General features: G+C 46.9%; 2 long non-coding RNA genes across 12 annotated transcripts; both read left to right on the forward strand.

Moving 5' to 3' along the window:
• Nucleotides 1–1609: 1609 nt before the first annotated feature.
• Nucleotides 1610–10675, forward strand: LOC134057122 (uncharacterized). Of its 8 annotated transcripts, none has more exons than XR_009934212.1 (5): nucleotides 2032–3457; nucleotides 4172–4270; nucleotides 4610–4675; nucleotides 6034–6253; nucleotides 7015–10596. It is a non-coding gene; the product is annotated as an uncharacterized LOC134057122 (long non-coding RNA). The 8 variants fall into 8 exon arrangements; XR_009934213.1 differs by having other exon boundaries at nucleotides 2032–2974; XR_009934211.1 differs by adding an exon at nucleotides 1610–2018 and having other exon boundaries at nucleotides 2570–4675; nucleotides 7015–10607.
• Nucleotides 10676–11074: 399 nt separating this feature from the next.
• On the forward strand, nucleotides 11075–19834 carry LOC134057134 (uncharacterized). 4 transcript variants are annotated; one of them, XR_009934243.1, is made up of 6 exons: nucleotides 11075–11496; nucleotides 12048–12452; nucleotides 13650–13748; nucleotides 14088–14153; nucleotides 15504–15723; nucleotides 16485–19834. It is a non-coding gene; the product is annotated as an uncharacterized LOC134057134 (long non-coding RNA). The 4 variants fall into 4 exon arrangements; XR_009934242.1 differs by lacking the exon at nucleotides 11075–11496 and having other exon boundaries at nucleotides 11510–12170; nucleotides 12286–12452; nucleotides 16485–19831; XR_009934241.1 differs by lacking the exon at nucleotides 11075–11496 and having other exon boundaries at nucleotides 11510–12452; nucleotides 13936–14153; nucleotides 16485–19831.
• Nucleotides 19835–20165: the final 331 nt, after the last annotated feature.

Here is a 20165-nt window from a genome sequence, read left to right on the forward strand (position 1 = left end):
CTCTGCCTCGTGTCCTCTGTGTCTGCGGGGCTGGGGAGGAACTTTAGCCCTCCTGGGGGCTGCCCCCCACCCCTTTCCTTGTGCCAGCAGGGTCCCTTTTTGGGGGCATGGACCCGTGGGAAGGGTTCCCATCAAGGGCCGTGCTGCCGTCCAGGGCAGCTGGAGCGGTTCTGTGCCTTCATTTTGGGGGTGAGGAAAGAAGGCTGAGGGGGGGACGGGGTGGAGACTCGGGGGGCTCCGATGTGTTTCGGGGCAGCCCGAGGTCCCCGGCAGAGGGAGCCACGCTGCGGGGCAGGAGCAGGGGAGTGGGGAATGGGGCGGGGGGGGGGGGGGGGGGGCGTGCTGGGTGCCCTCCCCCAGAGGGACCCACGGGTGCCAGGACATTCCTAGGGAGGGGTGGCCGTAGAATACATGAAAAATTTTTGTTTGTTTTCATTTCGTTAGAGGAAGGCTTTCTTTAGTTTTGGCTGGGGTTTATTTTGGTGCATTCATTCAGGGGGATTTCCTGAAGGGATGGATCTCGTTGTTTCATCCCCCCCCCACCCCATCCCTTGTCTGTCTGTCTGTCTGTCTGTCTGTCTGTCTGCCCGTCCCCAAAGGGCCGCAGCCCCGGGCTGAGCTCGGCGGCAGTGCTGCCGCCTTGTGGGCACAGCGCGGTACTGCAGCCGTCGCCTGTCTCGGATGCAGCCCCACAGCGAGCAGTCCGCAGCAGAAGTGTGAAAGCTGGGATCCTTTGACTTCTGCAGGGGACTTCATTTTCTTTTCCTCTTCTTCTCTTCCAGGACCGGAGAAATGGTTCCACTCCTCCCATCTTTGCCAAAAGCTGTGGTGTTTGAGGAGCCAGAGCCAAGGTGCCTTCAGCACCAGGGCTCTGCACTGGGGGGCTCCCGGTCCTGACCGCGCAGGGTTCCCCTTTTCCTCCCCGCTGGGATGAAGTGTCTATGGAATCTGGGATCTGGGTGAAACTGCAGCTCTGCTGGTATCCAGGGACGTGAGGTTCCGGGGGACTGCGTTTCCCTGTGGCTTTCCAGGTCGGCAGCAGCCGGAGGAAATGGGGTGCCAGAGCCGTGCCCCATCAGGCCGTGTTTGCCTCTGAGGAACAGAGAGTCCGGGCTGAGGTGAGATTGCCGGGAGTGCTTGGATGGATGAGCCGTGCGGGGAACGGGGAGCTCGGAATCGCAGCTGCTGCTGGATCCATTGCCTTAGGTCTGCTCCGTCTGTGTCTGTGCCAAGTGGGATTTGTGCTGGGGAGAGAGGTGCTGTGGGGAGCCAAAGGTGGAGTAAATCCTCTGTGGGGATGGGCAGCGAAGGACTGAGTAGCAGGGGAAGGAGAGGATTTCTAAAGGATACGACTGTTTCTGCCAAGAGCGGGGTGGAGCAGCGATGGGGGTGGTTGGGTTTGGCCTGGGCTCTGTTATTCTTGGTGCCATTTTAAAATTCTGTCGTGTGATTTACTGTGCGGGAGCTTTCGAACGAGAGCTGACAGAAATGTAGGTTAAGGCTTGGAAGTTGGGTCCATTGACTGCAGCAGCTCGCCGAGGCTGGAGGACTGGGGTGATGGCTGCTCCCAGGAAAGGTCACTTATTTATTGATACTGTGTCACATTTCCCTCAGCCCGGAATGGCTGTGAGTTTGTGCTCTTCTCAGTGGGGGATTGGAGAAGGTTTTGGCTGTAATTAGCAGTCGGAGAAAAATCCTGCTAAATAAAAGTGTCTCACCTCTGTCCCCCCTAAGTTATCCCAGTTTGTCCCAGCTTGGAGCTGCGCAGAAGTCAGGCAGGGGAAATGACCTCAGGGATACAGCTGTCAGTTCCAAGGCAGCGAGAGAAGATGTAGCAGCCAAGGGCAGGGGAGGGGAAAGGTTTCAGAAAGCATTTCTGTGGTGTAATGAATGCCAATTTCTGCTTGCCCAGGGAGAAGAGGACGAACTCCCAGCCATTCAGGCCTGACAGTCCCCTGCAGCGAGGGCATACACTGGAAGAGTTCAGGGTCGAAGACAAGGCTGAGGGAAAATCCAGGGTATTTATAAGGGATGATGGGAGGTGGGTCCAGGGTGAGAATCCAGTGGGTAAAGGGAAAAGTGGTGTAAGGGAGGAGTAATACAGGGCAGGGGCCGATAAGGTAGGATGGGTGGAACAGTGCAGTGAACATAAACCAGTGGGGGGGGCGGGGGGGTACAGGGATACAAGAACTTTCCAGAGCTGGGAGGAGACAAGGGATGACATAACTGGGAATAGAGGCAACCAATGGGAAATGAGGGTTATAAAGCTTTACCTTAAAGCTTTGCCATAAAGAATTTTTAAAACCTTTGACAACCTTCTTAGGAGCTATTCTAAACTTAAACAAATGCCCTCCAAGGTCTGGGGCCATGGGCCAACTCCTCACCCAAAACACTGGTCTGGCTTGGCATGTTAGTCAGTCCAATTCCTACACTGGGCCTCTGCATGATATTCGCCCAGAAGCTGCCTTTCAAGGACTGAAGTGGAACAAAAAGTATAAAAGAAATGTCATTCCCAGAGGGAAAACAGTTTCATTTCTCTTGTGTCTACTTTTTTTTTTTTTTTTAACAGTTACCTCAAAATTCCCGGATCCAGAACAGCTACTCTGAGTTTTGGTAGAGATTCCAAAGCGGGATACAGTAGATTTCAAAGTACACCTTGGAAAATCAATCGTTTGTCTGCAGCATGCAGCATGTAGGTGTGATGTCTGTAACTGGTCTTAGTTGATGCAGAGGTACTTGGAAAAAAACGTTTAATCTTTCATCTCTCCCCACCTGCATTCTTCCTAAGTGTACTTTTTATTCAGCAGGACTCGGATGAGAGAGAGAGAGAGAGAGAGAGAGGGAGGAACTCTCTTCACATCAGCGTCAAAGGAAAAAGTGTTCAGCGACTTACAGTCCTAGTGACTGTTCTGTGTAAAAGCAGGATTGTTTTGCCATCAGACCTTGCGTGCCGTACCAGTCTGTGCGTTAACAGGTGCCTAAGAAAGGTCAAAAGGGAATAACTCCATGTCGTTCACTCGTGTGAATCTTGGTGGGGAGCAGAGGCGAGAGTGAACTGCAGTGAGGGGGAGGTTACTGAAGCCCCAGTTTGTTTCCAGCGAGCGTGGTGTTGTGGTGTTCAAAGTTACAGGTGCCTGCTGGCCTGGAGCTGGATACTTCTGCCTCTGCTTTCTTTGGGGGTTGATGATTCCTTATGTTTATGTTGGTGTGCCAGCATCTTAGATACTGACGACTCTTTCTCCTCTCAGTGTCTTCTCCCATGTGCTTATTTAGCTGCTTAGCTAAAGGATTTGTCTAATGGTAGTTAAGGAATTCAGGTGCAGACTCCAACAGGACAGTCGTAGCTGCAGATGAATCTCTTTAATGCTATCATCGAACCCCAGCATGGTTATTGCTCCCAGTTTTCCTTGTGGAAATGTGAAACAGGAATTCATGGGTTCTTCCTGCATGACTGAAGGTGTGTCCCACAGGATGCTTTTGTGCAAGCATAGGAGGATGTACAGCAAACATTTTTACTGCAGTGTTTTCCCCGTTGCCTGGTTCCAGGAGAGCAGAGCTCACTGTTCGTGCAGCAGACAGGTTTATCCAAGTGCTGGCTCAGTGGCTCCATGGTGAAATCATGTACTGCCTCTGGGCTTCAGAGTGTCATGTGCAGAGATTCGCTTTTAACACGACTTGAGTTAAAATTCCTCTAAGAACTAATCAGTCCAAGATCCATTCCACTACCGCTTTTTCATGTTCTTGTTTCACTTTTTCCTGTTTGTGTTTCACATCAGTTCTTTTCATCTCTGATTCCTTCACGGCACTTAGACCCCATCTTAATTTCAGGGAAGATATTTGGATGCAAATGAAGTTTTAATTGGGATGCTTTTCTAACTACTCTCCCTCCAGGAGAGCTGCCTCAGCCTGGATGAGTGTGAGGGTACCCAGCTCTCCTTTAGGGCTGGGAGCACGGCAGGGTGCAGAGCTCATGGTGAATCTTGTTTCAACACTGTCAATACCAAAAGATGTTAGAACACAGTCCTTGAAGGAATAACGTACAAAAGTCTACTGCAAGCCTAGGGACAAGCTGTCCTTCTTAAAGATGTGCACTGATGGATGTTTTGTCAAACCCCTCTGGGGACGGAATGTGTGCCAAAAGCTTGGTTAACCCCTTGTCTTCTGCTGCTAGGGCAGCGTCTTAGCCCAGGTCTCGGGGGCTGTGTGGAGGTTGCTCCCTGGAGCAGGGTCCCCCCGTGAGGAGGAGCCAGAGATTGGGTCACTGGAGCAGGTAAGGATCTGTTTCCATTTAGTCCTTGTTTTTGCTGGCTTTAACGTCACGGCTGCAGCGTTCCTTCGGACCTTGTGCCCCGCAGCAGCAGTTCCAGCTGCTGAGCTGGGTGGGGAGCCGTTCTGGGCTGGGGCTTTCAGCCTCCCGGGCGTCCATTGAAATCAGCCCTTTGTTTGATTTCCTTCAGTCTCTGGGGTTTGCCACCCTCGGTGCCACGGGACCGAGCTGTGCGAAGGCTCGATCCCGTCGGTCCAAAGTCCTGGGCAGCGTTTCCAGCAGCAGGGGCTGGAGGCATCGGGGGCTGCCTTTGGAGCCTTGTTCTCCCCTTGGCTTTTACAGAGGGTGCCAGACTCTGCCCTTAAGGATCCAGTGTTGCTTTTGGACGTTGATCCTGCAGCTGGACAGGTCAGGTAACAGGGATTAGAGTCAGTTCTTGGGCCCAGCGCGGGTCTTGTCCCACAAAGAGCACTCTGGTGCCAGGGGGCTTCCTGGGGGCACTGGGCTGGTGTTAGCATCTTCTCTCTTATCTTTTGCATGATGTGATTGTCCCTTGATGTGAGAAGGCAGAAAATGAGGCAGGAGGGGGAGCTCGTTTTGTTTTTGTGAACTCCAGGCTTGGGGCAGCTGCAGGGCACTTTGGTTTGAAAAAAGGCTGCCCCGACACAGTGAACTTGACCCTCTCTTGGGCACTTTGGGATCCCTCTGTGCCGCTCTTTCCCCCGATCCTTCACCTGCGAGGTGTGGGCTCAGAATCAGCTGCCCCTGCTGGACGGGTTTTTACATGTACAAATTAATTTTGTTAGAGAAGCCGTCAGGTGTAATGAGAATGTATGGAAAACAGGTGGTTGGTACACTAGCTGATACACTTTCTTCTTCATTTCTTTAACCTGTTCTTAAAAGAAGCCCTAAACTGGAAAACTGAATTGGGGGGGGGGGGGGGGGGGATGGGGGGATGGGGGGATGTTCAGGAGGTGCTTTTCATTTCTTTTGAAGTGTTGCTTTGGATTTTGGTATGTCAAGTGACACCAACAAAAGAAGATTGGAGGAACCGAGCTTCGGGACTCTGCAGTTAATTCTTTTAATGTGTTTGTGTGGGTGCAGAAAATGCCAAATCCCAAAGCAATTCTCTTACCTGTAACGTGAAGTGCAACAACATCTTTAAAGCCAAGTGCCCGGTGTGGGGTTCTCACGCAGGTTTTTATGGTCTGAAGGTTTTTCTTGCGTCCCAAAAGCCACAAGGAACCTGTCAGAAGCCGGCCTGCATTGCATATGTGGGATTTCAATTGGCTCTTGGATTCTTCCCTGCAACCTTCTCTGGAGTTTTTGTGCCAGAGGGGCTCCGACCCCAGAGCCGTACGGGGGGGGGGGTGCGTTGCCTTGATAGATGGGAATGAGATTGGCCAAGTCTGTCAGGAAAGGAAAACCATCCCCGAGGTTTGTTTGGCCAAAGATGGACCATGAAGACACCCGTACTGGCACTGGGTGTGAGCGCTGATGCTTTTGGGTGGTGTGGTGCCTGTGGCCCCTCAGAAGTCAGGGCGAGGCTGAAGGAGGGAGGGAAGCTGCCACAGCTGCAGGGGAGGGAAGTGCTGGCTGTTCCCAACTGCTTGGTGCAGAATTGGGAGAAGTGGGAGAGGAGCTTTCCTCCTTCTTTCTCTCCATCACTGGGCACGAAGAATATTAGGATGAAGCTGCACTAAGCTGTGTCATTTGTGGGCTGTTGACCGGTTGTTGCTTTTTCTGGCTTTTTCATGTATTTCCAGGCGGTGCAGTGAGGAGCAAGTTGCTGGCTTACGTGATTTCTGAGTGACCTGTCACAGAAACGGGCATCTGTGTGTGCAGGTGCTTCCTGGCAAATCCAGATGTGACGTGGAAATCCTAAGGGAGGAGTTCCAGCCTTGACCACGCGTGACACAGGCTTGTGGAAATGGAAATGGCCTTGGCAGAAGAGCAGCTGTGAGGTGAAGCAGGACTGCAATACAGGTAAGCAGAAGAACCAGGTGAGGTGTTACTTGTTGGTCCTGCGTGCACCTCGTGCCTCTGCCTGCTGCCAACACTTGGTGCTGCAGCTCCACAGAGCCCATTTCAGTGTTTGTTGGGTTTGATTTTTGCGGTCAGTTCCTGTAAACAACTCCCCTGCTTTACCTGACCCATCCCTGGGGTGTGGTCCAGGACTCACCCTTACCCTGGAGGAATTCTCTGCTCCCCTGGAGAGGGGCTGAAGGCCGGGCTTATGAGCAGAGGGAAAACAACCAAACCGTGGGCACTGTGTCCTGGATGCATGCAGCACCACGTGTTTTTTTCCAAGTTCCCAGCCCTGATGAATGTAAACAAGAAAATGCCTGTTCCTTGACTTGTCCAGCTCTCCCCCCTGCATCCCCTGCCCTTATCCCTTGCGTGCCAAGGTCCTGCATCTCCCTGGCTCTCCAGCTGCAGCCCACCTTGTCCTGCCTGTGGCTGAGAAAATATGGGCTGAGATTTTTTTTTAGCAGCTACCCATTCATTTAAAGAGCACAAAGAGCATACAGTGCAGAGAGTCTTTCGGAAAGACATCCAAAGTAGGGACTCTGCTTTTCCTGTAGTTCTCCTTCCTGTTTTCACCTGGGCTGGAAGGATGGGCATGGCCTGTATGTACCATATGAAAGTGATGTTACTAAATTTGTCCAGAAGTTCTGATGATGATGCTTGTTCCTCATTTTTTGACAGAAAACATTCTCATTTTGCCTTTCCCACATTGTTTCCAGGTGCTGCCCAGGGGGGACATCTGTGGCCTCAGACAGCGATGGCCTTGGAGCAAGGGGAGCCTTTGCACAGCTCACCTGCAGAGCTCAGGTGGATGGGACAGGATTGGTGTGGCCTGAGAAGTCCTGAACAGCTGTGTCTGTGTTCTGCAGTGCCTTGAAACCTTTCTCTGTCAGGTTTTGGAGGGGTTTCTCTTTAGGATTTCTTGTGATGCAGCACCCCGGGTGTCCCTTTGTGCAAAGTCCAGTGGTGAAGGAGGATTGAGTGAGTGACAAGTGGGGTCTGGCATGAAAATGGTTCTGTTAAAATGGAGCAAAGACTGCAATAAGAAAAACGAGCATCCCTTTACTGTCTGAAAGGGTTAGGAATAAAAATGCTGGAGAAGGGCACTTTTATATTTGAATTGGTGTCACCTGTCTTGGATCAAGCCCCACAGTGAGCAATCCAGATCAGAAGTGTGTAAGCTGGGATCCTTTGACTTCTGCAGGGGACTTCATTTTCTTTTCTTCTTCTTCTCTTCCAGGACCGGAGAAATGGTTGTGGAATTATTAGATGGCTTTTGTTAGATGCAGGTTTTATTTTTTCGGAAGTTTTTTTACTGCAGCCCTTTTAAGATGGTTTTCAATAATACAGTGTATAGTTTTATATTGTTTGTAGGTGGCATATGATAAGAGATGTTGTCTAGTTAATGCTGTATCTTTTAGTTTAGGTGTTGATAAGGTTTTTCTTGAGTTGAGTTTTGTTTTTGTGTGGTTTTTTTTTTTTTTTTGGTGGGGTCTTGTTTCTAAAGGATGCGTTGCTAAGGTTTCTGATGGTGTTAGGGGCTGTAGCGTAAAGCATAGGGCTGGTTTTCAGTTATTTTGTGATGGCTTTTATTATTGTGAGTATTCAGTGTTTGTTTTGGGGGTTTGAGGTAATGTCATGTAGCTGATTTATTTGTTTTTTACTCTTATAATTGGGATATTATATGGGTTATGTTATTTATATTGGCTTGTTATTATATCAAAGGGGTTTTATGTGTTTGGTTTGTTTGATTAGTAGTGTATGTTTTATTAGTTTTATTATTATATCATTGGGCTTTTGTTTATTAGCAGTATATGTTTTATAGTTGCAGATAATACGGGAGATATTGTTTATGGTTATATTTATCTTTTGGTTTTGTGTTTATCTGTAGGTGGTATTTGTGTATTGATGGTTTGAGACATAATGGGTTGATTGAGCTTGGAGTTAACTTCTTTTGGCGTAGTTAATTTAGGTTTATTTGTGCAATTTTTATTTTTGGGTTTGATTGGTTTGTTTGTTGTTTTGGTGTTTTTTATTATTTTTATTTTTTGGGAACATGGATATTTATAGAGTGGATTATTTTAGGTAGGTTTTTTTTTTACTGTAGTGGTTTTTTTTTTTTTTTAATATTTTAGTGCTTTTAGGTTCTTGTAATGTTGTCAATTAGTTTGGGTTTTTATATTTCTTTGGTTTTTTTGGAATGTTTAGGGTCAGTTGCCTTGTTCTGAGTTAAATAAGATGGTTTGATTTATTTTTTGTAGTAGTTCTTGTGATTTGTTATGAGGGTTTCTATACAGTTTTATTTCTGTTTCATATTTAGGATGTGATGGGAATTGTTAGTGACAAGAGTGTAGTGTGTTTCTTTTTTTATTGCTGGTAGTGGGTTGTATGGTGTAGGTTTTGTATTTTGCAGAGTATTTTTTGCTTTTATTTAGTGAGATCCAAGTTTTTGGTTTTAGGTTCATTTGTAATTATTTTCACCTCTTTGGGGATTTAGATTTTTGGTGTGAGTGCCCTGCCTGATGACAGTAATTGGTTGATTTCATGTGGTATTGGTGGCATGGTGGGTAGAGGGCATTTTTGTTTTGACTATTAATTTTAATATTGGTAGATGGGATAGTAGGAGGATTTGTGTTTTAGTGTTGATTGGTTTTGAGGTGGTTTGGATTTTTTGATAACTTAAGGTGTTTTGTGAGCTGGTGGATGTTTTATGCTCTTGGTAGGAACATGATGCTGTTTTCTCGAGTGTATCCTTAGGAAGTGGATTTTTTCATTAGGTTTTTTGTTTGTTTTTCACGGTAAAATGTGTTTTTAGGAGAACTTGGGTAACTTTAAATATATTTTTGTTGAAGTTTTTTGTGTACTGTAGATGATGTGGAGTTTTCTTTTAGTGTAATTTGTATATAATCTGTGGTAGCCAGTAGGATTGTGTTTTTAGTTTTGGGGTAGTTGTTTTTAGATGTATTGTACGTTTGTTTGGTGAAGGTAAATTGAGGTTTGTGTTGGGCTGTTGGAGGAACAGAGAAAAATGCTTTGGCCATGTTAATACGAGTGTGCAATTCAGTTTGGATTTTAGTTTGTATTGGAGTTTTAATACATTTGGTTCTGTGTTGTGTAATGGTGGAGTTCTTTAAGGAATGATAGCTGGTAGTAGTTTATTTTCTGTATGTTGGTGTATAGGTTGAATGGGGTTGTTGAAGGGCGTGTGGGTTTTGTTGCTTAGTTTTGGGTTTTGAGTTACGGAGTATTTTGTGGATGGGACAAGTATCTTGAGTTGGGTGCTGTTGGTAGTGTCTTGTTGAGGGGGTAATTGGTATTTGTTAGGGTTTTTTAAAGTAGCTTTATTACAGTTGTTTGGTAGTTGAGCTAAGGTGTTGATTTGTTTTCTCTTGGTTTGGCAGTAGATATATAAAATGCTTATTTGAGTTTTGAGGGCTTCTGGAACATTTGTACTGGAAGAGATTTAGAGTGTTTAGAATGCTTCACTTTTTGGGTTTGTTATAATGGGATTTAAATACTTCTCTAGCTACTTTGTTAGGTTTTATTACAGTTAAATATTGTGCTTCCTTGATTTAGATATTAACAGATATGGGATTAGTTTTTCTATGTCGTGATGGCTTTAGTGTGTGCTGTGTATGAGTGTTGACAAAGGTTTTATTGTTTCGGGTGTCCCTTTGTGCAAAGTCCAGTGGTGAAGGAGGATTGAGTGAGTGACAAGTGGGGCCTGGCATGAAAATGGTTCTGTTAAAATGGAGCAAAGACTGCAATAAGAAAAATGAGCATTCATTTTAATGTCTGAAAGGGTTAGGAACAAAAATGCTGGAGAGGGGCACTTTTATATTTGAATTGGTGTCACCTGTCTTGGATCAAGCCCCACAGCGAGCAGTCCAGATCAGAAGTGTGAAAGCTGGGATCCTTTGACTTCTGCAGGGGACTTCATTTTCTTTTCCTCTTCTTCTCTTCCAGGACCAGAGAAATGGTTCCACTCCTCCCATCTTTGCCAAAAGCTGTGCTGTTTGAGGAGCCAGAGCCAAGAGGCTTCAGCACCAGGGCTCTGCACTGGAGGGCTCCCGGTCCTGCCCCCGCAGGGTTCCCCTTTTCCTCCCCGCTGGGATGAAGTGTCTATGGAATCTGGGATCTGGGTGAAACTGCAGCTCTGCTGGTATCCAGGGACGTGAGGTTCCGGGGGACTGCGTTTCCCTGTGGCTTTCCAGGTCGGCAGCAGCCGGAGGAAATGGGGTGCCAGAGCCGTGCCCCATCAGGCCGTGTTTGCCTCTGAGGAACAGAGAGTCCGGGCTGAGGTGAGATTGCCAGGAGTGCTTGGATGGATGAGCCGTGCGGGGAACGGGGAGCTCGGAATCGCAGCTGCTGCTGGATCCATGGCCTTAGGTCTGCTCCGTCTGTGTCTGTGCCAAGTGGGATTTGTGCTGGGGAGAGAGGTGCTGTGGGGAGCCAAAGGTGGAGTAAATCCTCTGTGGGGATGGGCAGCGAAGGACTGAGTAGCAGGGGAAGGAGAGGATTTCTAAAGGATACGACTGTTTCTGCCAAGAGCGGGGTGGAGCAGCGATGGGGGTGGTTGGGTTTGGCCTGGGCTCTGTTATTCTTGGTGCCATTTTAAAATTCTGTCGTGTGATTTACTGTGCGGGAGCTTTCGAACGAGAGCTGACGGAAATGTAGGTTAAGCCTTGGAAGTTGGGTCCATTGACTGCAGCAGCTCGCCGAGGCTGGAGGACTGGGGTGATGGCTGCTCCCAGGAAAGGTCACTTATTTATTGATACTGTGTCACATTTCCCTCAGCCCGGAATGGCTGTGAGTTTGTGCTCTTCTCAGTGGGGGATTGGAGAAGGTTTTGGCTGTAATTAGCAGTCGGAGAAAAATCCTGCTAAATAAAAGTGTCTCACCTCTGTCCCCCCTAAGTTATCCCAGTTTGTCCCAGCTTGGAGCTGCGCAGAAGTCAGGCAGGGGAAATGACCTCAGGGATACAGCTGTCAGTTCCAAGGCAGCGAGAGAAGATGTAGCAGCCAAGGGCAGGGGAGGGGAAAGGTTTCAGAAAGCATTTCTGTGGTGTAATGAATGCCAATTTCTGCTTGCCCAGGGAGAAGAGGACGAACTCCCAGCCATTCAGGCCTGACAGTCCCCTGCAGCGAGGGCATACACTGGAAGAGTTCAGGGTCGAAGACAAGGCTGAGGGAAAATCCAGGGTATTTATAAGGGATGATGGGAGGTGGGTCCAGGGTGAGAATCCAGTGGGTAAAGGGAAAAGTGGTGTAAGGGAGGAGTAATACAGGGCAGGGGCCGATAAGGTAGGATGGGTGGAACAGTGCAGTGAACATAAACCAGTGGGGGGGGCGGGGGGGTACAGGGATACAAGAACTTTCCAGAGCTGGGAGGAGACAAGGGATGACATAACTGGGAATAGAGGCAACCAATGGGAAATGAGGGTTATAAAGCTTTACCTTAAAGCTTTGCCATAAAGAATTTTTAAAACCTTTGACAACCTTCTTAGGAGCTATTCTAAACTTAAACAAATGCCCTCCAAGGTCTGGGGCCATGGGCCAACTCCTCACCCAAAACACTGGTCTGGCTTGGCATGTTAGTCAGTCCGATTCCTACACTGGGCCTCTGCATGATATTCGCCCAGAAGCTGCCTTTCAAGGACTGAAGTGGAACAAAAAGTATAAAAGAAATGTCATTCCCAGAGGGAAAACAGTTTCATTTCTCTTGTGTCTACTTTTTTTTTTTTTTTTAACAGTTACCTCAAAATTCCCGGATCCAGAACAGCTACTCTGAGTTTTGGTAGAGATTCCAAAGCGGGATACAGTAGATTTCAAAGTACACCTTGGAAAATCAATCGTTTGTCTGCAGCATGCAGCATGTAGGTGTGATGTCTGTAACTGGTCTTAGTTGATGCAGAGGTACTTGGAAAAAAACGTTTAATCTTTCATCTCTCCCCACCTGCATTCTTCCTAAGTGTACTTTTTATTCAGCAGGACTCGGATGAGAGAGAGAGAGAGAGAGAGAGAGGGAGGAACTCTCTTCACATCAGCGTCAAAGGAAAAAGTGTTCAGCGACTTACAGTCCTAGTGACTGTTCTGTGTAAAAGCAGGATTGTTTTGCCATCAGACCTTGCGTGCCGTACCAGTCTGTGCGTTAACAGGTGCCTAAGAAAGGTCAAAAGGGAATAACTCCATGTCGTTCACTCGTGTGAATCTTGGTGGGGAGCAGAGGCGAGAGTGAACTGCAGTGAGGGGGAGGTTACTGAAGCCCCAGTTTGTTTCCAGCGAGCGTGGTGTTGTGGTGTTCAAAGTTACAGGTGCCTGCTGGCCTGGAGCTGGATACTTCTGCCTCTGCTTTCTTTGGGGGTTGATGATTCCTTATGTTTATGTTGGTGTGCCAGCATCTTAGATACTGACGACTCTTTCTCCTCTCAGTGTCTTCTCCCATGTGCTTATTTAGCTGCTTAGCTAAAGGATTTGTCTAATGGTAGTTAAGGAATTCAGGTGCAGACTCCAACAGGACAGTCGTAGCTGCAGATGAATCTCTTTAATGCTATCATCGAACCCCAGCATGGTTATTGCTCCCAGTTTTCCTTGTGGAAATGTGAAACAGGAATTCACGGGTTCTTCCTGCATGACTGAAGGTGTGTCCCACAGGATGCTTTTGTGCAAGCATAGGAGGATGTACAGCAAACATTTTTACTGCAGTGTTTTCCCCGTTGCCTGGTTCCAGGAGAGCAGAGCTCACTGTTCGTGCAGCAGACAGGTTTATCCAAGTGCTGGCTCAGTGGCTCCATGGTGAAATCATGTACTGCCTCTGGGCTTCAGAGTGTCATGTGCAGAGATTCGCTTTTAACACGACTTGAGTTAAAATTCCTCTAAGAACTAATCAGTCCAAGATCCATTCCACTACCGCTTTTTCATGTTCTTGTTTCACTTTTTCCTGTTTGTGTTTCACATCAGTTCTTTTCATCTCTGATTCCTTCACGGCACTTAGACCCCATCTTAATTTCAGGGAAGATATTTGGATGCAAATGAAGTTTTAATTGGGATGCTTTTCTAACTACTCTCCCTCCAGGAGAGCTGCCTCAGCCTGGATGAGTGTGAGGGTACCCAGCTCTCCTTTAGGGCTGGGAGCACGGCAGGGTGCAGAGCTCATGGTGAATCTTGTTTCAACACTGTCAATACCAAAAGATGTTAGAACACAGTCCTTGAAGGAATAACGTACAAAAGTCTACTGCAAGCCTAGGGACAAGCTGTCCTTCTTAAAGATGTGCACTGATGGATGTTTTGTCAAACCCCTCTGGGGACGGAATGTGTGCCAAAAGCTTGGTTAACCCCTTGTCTTCTGCTGCTAGGGCAGCGTCTTAGCCCAGGTCTCGGGGGCTGTGCGGAGGTTGCTCCCTGGAGCAGGGTCCCCCCGTGAGGAGGAGCCAGAGATTGGGTCACTGGAGCAGGTAAGGATCTGTTTCCATTTAGTCCTTGTTTTTGCTGGCTTTAACGTCACGGCTGCAGCGTTCCTTCGGACCTTGTGCCCCGCAGCAGCAGTTCCAGCTGCTGAGCTGGGTGGGGAGCCGTTCTGGGCTGGGGCTTTCAGCCTCCCGGGCGTCCATTGAAATCAGCCCTTTGTTTGATTTCCTTCAGTCTCTGGGGTTTGCCACCCTCGGTGCCACGGGACCGAGCTGTGCGAAGGCTCGATCCCGTCGGTCCAAAGTCCTGGGCAGCGTTTCCAGCAGCAGGGGCTGGAGGCATCGGGGGCTGCCTTTGGAGCCTTGTTCTCCCCTTGGCTTTTACAGAGGGTGCCAGACTCTGCCCTTAAGGATCCAGTGTTGCTTTTGGACGTTGATCCTGCAGCTGGACAGGTCAGGTAACAGGGATTAGAGTCAGTTCTTGGGCCCAGCGCGGGTCTTGTCCCACAAAGAGCACTCTGGTGCCAGGGGGCTTCCTGGGGGCACTGGGCTGGTGTTAGCATCTTCTCTCTTATCTTTTGCATGATGTGATTGTCCCTTGATGTGAGAAGGCAGAAAATGAGGCAGGAGGGGGAGCTCGTTTTGTTTTTGTGAACTCCAGGCTTGGGGCAGCTGCAGGGCACTTTGGTTTGAAAAAAGGCTGCCCCGACACAGTGAACTTGACCCTCTCTTGGGCACTTTGGGATCCCTCTGTGCCGCTCTTTCCCCCGATCCTTCACCTGCGAGGTGTGGGCTCAGAATCAGCTGCCCCTGCTGGACGGGTTTTTACATGTACAAATTAATTTTGTTAGAGAAGCCGTCAGGTGTAATGAGAATGTATGGAAAACAGGTGGTTGGTACACTAGCTGATACACTTTCTTCTTCATTTCTTTAACCTGTTCTTAAAAGAAGCCCTAAACTGGAAAACTGAATTGGGGGGGGGGGGATGGGGGATGGGGGGATGTTCAGGAGGTGCTTTTCATTTCTTTTGAAGTGTTGCTTTGGATTTTGGTATGTCAAGTGACACCAACAAAAGAAGATTGGAGGAACCGAGCTTCGGGACTCTGCAGTTAATTCTTTTAATGTGTTTGTGTGGGTGCAGAAAATGCCAAATCCCAAAGCAATTCTCTTACCTGTAACGTGAAGTGCAACAACATCTTTAAAGCCAAGTGCCCGGTGTGGGGTTCTCACGCAGGTTTTTATGGTCTGAAGGTTTTTCTTGCGTCCCAAAAGCCACAAGGAACCTGTCAGAAGCCGGCCTGCATTGCATATGTGGGATTTCAATTGGCTCTTGGATTCTTCCCTGCAACCTTCTCTGGAGTTTTTGTGCCAGAGGGGCTCCGACCCCAGAGCCGTACGGGGGGGGGGGTGCGTTGCCTTGATAGATGGGAATGAGATTGGCCAAGTCTGTCAGGAAAGGAAAACCATCCCCGAGGTTTGTTTGGCCAAAGATGGACCATGAAGACACCCGTACTGGCACTGGGTGTGAGCGCTGATGCTTTTGGGTGGTGTGGTGCCTGTGGCCCCTCAGAAGTCAGGGCGAGGCTGAAGGAGGGAGGGAAGCTGCCACAGCTGCAGGGGAGGGAAGTGCTGGCTGTTCCCAACTGCTTGGTGCAGAATTGGGAGAAGTGGGAGAGGAGCTTTCCTCCTTCTTTCTCTCCATCACTGGGCACGAAGAATATTAGGATGAAGCTGCACTAAGCTGTGTCATTTGTGGGCTGTTGACCGGTTGTTGCTTTTTCTGGCTTTTTCATGTATTTCCAGGCGGTGCAGTGAGGAGCAAGTTGCTGGCTTACGTGATTTCTGAGTGACCTGTCACAGAAACGGGCATCTGTGTGTGCAGGTGCTTCCTGGCAAATCCAGATGTGACGTGGAAATCCTAAGGGAGGAGTTCCAGCCTTGACCACGCGTGACACAGGCTTGTGGAAATGGAAATGGCCTTGGCAGAAGAGCAGCTGTGAGGTGAAGCAGGACTGCAATACAGGTAAGCAGAAGAACCAGGTGAGGTGTTACTTGTTGGTCCTGCGTGCACCTCGTGCCTCTGCCTGCTGCCAACACTTGGTGCTGCAGCTCCACAGAGCCCATTTCAGTGTTTGTTGGGTTTGATTTTTGCGGTCAGTTCCTGTAAACAACTCCCCTGCTTTACCTGACCCATCCCTGGGGTGTGGTCCAGGACTCACCCTTACCCTGGAGGAATTCTCTGCTCCCCTGGAGAGGGGCTGAAGGCCGGGCTTATGAGCAGAGGGAAAACAACCAAACCGTGGGCACTGTGTCCTGGATGCATGCAGCACCACGTGTTTTTTTCCAAGTTCCCAGCCCTGATGAATGTAAACAAGAAAATGCCTGTTCCTTGACTTGTCCAGCTCTCCCCCCTGCATCCCCTGCCCTTATCCCTTGCGTGCCAAGGTCCTGCATCTCCCTGGCTCTCCAGCTGCAGCCCACCTTGTCCTGCCTGTGGCTGAGAAAATATGGGCTGAGATTTTTTTTTAGCAGCTACCCATTCATTTAAAGAGCACAAAGAGCATACAGTGCAGAGAGTCTTTCGGAAAGACATCCAAAGTAGGGACTCTGCTTTTCCTGTAGTTCTCCTTCCTGTTTTCACCTGGGCTGGAAGGATGGGCATGGCCTGTATGTACCATATGAAAGTGATGTTACTAAATTTGTCCAGAAGTTCTGATGATGATGCTTGTTCCTCATTTTTTGACAGAAAACATTCTCATTTTGCCTTTCCCACATTGTTTCCAGGTGCTGCCCAGGGGGGACATCTGTGGCCTCAGACAGCGATGGCCTTGGAGCAAGGGGAGCCTTTGCACAGCTCACCTGCAGAGCTCAGGTGGATGGGACAGGATTGGTGTGGCCTGAGAAGTCCTGAACAGCTGTGTCTGTGTTCTGCAGTGCCTTGAAACCTTTCTCTGTCAGGTTTTGGAGGGGTTTCTCTTTAGGATTTCTTGTGATGCAGCACCCCGGGTGTCCCTTTGTGCAAAGTCCAGTGGTGAAGGAGGATTGAGTGAGTGACAAGTGGGGTCTGGCATGAAAATGGTTCTGTTAAAATGGAGCAAAGACTGCAATAAGAAAAACGAGCATCCCTTTACTGTCTGAAAGGGTTAGGAATAAAAATGCTGGAGAAGGGCACTTTTATATTTGAATTGGTGTCACCTGTCTTGGATCAAGCCCCACAGTGAGCAATCCAGATCAGAAGTGTGTAAGCTGGGATCCTTTGACTTCTGCAGGGGACTTCATTTTCTTTTCTTCTTCTTCTCTTCCAGGACCGGAGAAATGGTTGTGGAATTATTAGATGGCTTTTGTTAGATGCAGGTTTTATTTTTTCGGAAGTTTTTTTACTGCAGCCCTTTTAAGATGGTTTTCAATAATACAGTGTATAGTTTTATATTGTTTGTAGGTGGCATATGATAAGAGATGTTGTCTAGTTAATGCTGTATCTTTTAGTTTAGGTGTTGATAAGGTTTTTCTTGAGTTGAGTTTTGTTTTTGTGTGTTTTTTTTTTTTTTTGGTGGGGTCTTGTTTCTAAAGGATGCGTTGCTAAGGTTTCTGATGGTGTTAGGGGCTGTAGCGTAAAGCATAGGGCTGGTTTTCAGTTATTTTGTGATGGCTTTTATTATTGTGAGTATTCAGTGTTTGTTTTGGGGGTTTGAGGTAATGTCATGTAGCTGATTTATTTGTTTTTTACTCTTATAATTGGGATATTATATGGGTTATGTTATTTATATTGGCTTGTTATTATATCAAAGGGGTTTTATGTGTTTGGTTTGTTTGATTAGTAGTGTATGTTTTATTAGTTTTATTATTATATCATTGGGCTTTTGTTTATTAGCAGTATATGTTTTATACTTGCAGATAATACGGGAGATATTGTTTATGGTTATATTTATCTTTTGGTTTTGTGTTTATCTGTAGGTGGTATTTGTGTATTGATGGTTTGAGACATAATGGGTTGATTGAGCTTGGAGTTAACTTCTTTTGGCGTAGTTAATTTAGGTTTATTTGTGCAATTTTTATTTTTGGGTTTGATTGGTTTGTTTGTTGTTTTGGTGTTTTTTATTATTTTTATTTTTTGGGAACATGGATATTTATAGAGTGGATTATTTTAGGTAGGTTTTTTTTTTACTGTAGTGGTTTTTTTTTTTTTTAATATTTTAGTGCTTTTAGGTTCTTGTAATGTTGTCAATTAGTTTGGGTTTTTATATTTCTTTGGTTTTTTTGGAATGTTTAGGGTCAGTTGCCTTGTTCTGAGTTAAATAAGATGGTTTGATTTATTTTTTGTAGTAGTTCTTGTGATTTGTTATGAGGGTTTCTATACAGTTTTATTTCTGTTTCATATTTAGGATGTGATGGGAATTGTTAGTGACAAGAGTGTAGTGTGTTTCTTTTTTTATTGCTGGTAGTGGGTTGTATGGTGTAGGTTTTGTATTTTGCAGAGTATTTTTTGCTTTTATTTAGTGAGATCCAAGTTTTTGGTTTTAGGTTCATTTGTAATTATTTTCACCTCTTTGGGGATTTAGATTTTTGGTGTGAGTGCCCTGCCTGATGACAGTAATTGGTTGATTTCATGTGGTATTGGTGGCATGGTGGGTAGAGGGCATTTTTGTTTTGACTATTAATTTTAATATTGGTAGATGGGATAGTAGGAGGATTTGTGTTTTAGTGTTGATTGGTTTTGAGGTGGTTTGGATTTTTTGATAACTTAAGGTGTTTTGTGAGCTGGTGGATGTTTTATGCTCTTGGTAGGAACATGATGCTGTTTTCTCGAGTGTATCCTTAGGAAGTGGATTTTTTCATTAGGTTTTTTGTTTGTTTTTCACGGTAAAATGTGTTTTTAGGAGAACTTGGGTAACTTTAAATATATTTTTGTTGAAGTTTTTTGTGTACTGTAGATGATGTGGAGTTTTCTTTTAGTGTAATTTGTATATAATCTGTGGTAGCCAGTAGGATTGTGTTTTTAGTTTTGGGGTAGTTGTTTTTAGGTGTATTGTACGTTTGTTTGGTGAAGGTAAATTGAGGTTTGTGTTGGGCTGTTGGAGGAACAGAGAAAAATGCTTTGGCCATGTTAATACGAGTGTGCAATTCAGTTTGGATTTTAGTTTGTATTGGAGTTTTAATACATTTGGTTCTGTGTTGTGTAATGGTGGAGTTCTTTAAGGAATGATAGCTGGTAGTAGTTTATTTTCTGTATGTTGGTGTATAGGTTGAATGGGGTTGTTGAAGGGCGTGTGGGTTTTGTTGCTTAGTTTTGGGTTTTGAGTTACGGAGTATTTTGTGGATGGGACAAGTATCTTGAGTTGGGTGCTGTTGGTAGTGTCTTGTTGAGGGGGTAATTGGTATTTGTTAGGGTTTTTTAAAGTAGCTTTATTACAGTTGTTTGGTAGTTGAGCTAAGGTGTTGATTTGTTTTCTCTTGGTTTGGCAGTAGATATATAAAATGCTTATTTGAGTTTTGAGGGCTTCTGGAACATTTGTACTGGAAGAGATTTAGAGTGTTTAGAATGCTTCACTTTTTGGGTTTGTTATAATGGGATTTAAATACTTCTCTAGCTACTTTGTTAGGTTTTATTACAGTTAAATATTGTGCTTCCTTGATTTAGATATTAACAGATATGGGATTAGTTTTTCTATGTCGTGATGGCTTTAGTGTGTGCTGTGTATGAGTGTTGACAAAGGTTTTATTGTTTCGGGTGTCCCTTTGTGCAAAGTCCAGTGGTGAAGGAGGATTGAGTGAGTGACAAGTGGGGTCTGGCATGAAAATGGTTCTGTTAAAATGGAGCAAAGACTGCAATAAGAAAAATGAGCATTCATTTTAATGTCTGAAAGGGTTAGGAACAAAAATGCTGGAGAGGGGCACTTTTATATTTGAATTGGTGTCACCTGTCTTGGATCAAGCCCCACAGCGAGCAGTCCAGATCAGAAGTGTGAAAGCTGGGATCCTTTGACTTCTGCAGGGGACTTCATTTTCTTTTCCTCTTCTTCTCTTCCAGGACCAGAGAAATGGTTCCACTCCTCCCATCTTTGCCAAAAGCTGTGCTGTTGGAGGAGCCAGAGCCAAGGTGCCTTCAGCACCAGGGCTCTGCACTGGGGGGCTCCCGGTCCTGACCGCGCAGGGTTCCCCTTTTCCTCCCCGCTGGGATGAAGCGTCTATGGAATCTGGGATCTGGGTGAAACTGCAGCTCTGCTGGTATCCAGGGACGTGAGGTTCCGGGGGACTGCGTTTCCCTGTGGCTTTCCAGGTCGGCAGCAGCCGGAGGAAATGGGGTGCCAGAGCCGTGCCCCATCAGGCCGTGTTTGCCTCTGAGGAACAGAGAGTCCGGGCTGAGGTGAGATTGCCAGGAGTGCTTGGATGGATGAGCCGTGCGGGGAACGGGGAGCTCGGAATCGCAGCTGCTGCTGGATCCATGGCCTTAGGTCTGCTCCGTCT

This window comes from Cinclus cinclus, unplaced genomic scaffold (assembly GCF_963662255.1).
Source record: "Cinclus cinclus unplaced genomic scaffold, bCinCin1.1 SCAFFOLD_36, whole genome shotgun sequence".
NCBI lineage: Eukaryota > Metazoa > Chordata > Aves > Passeriformes > Cinclidae > Cinclus > Cinclus cinclus.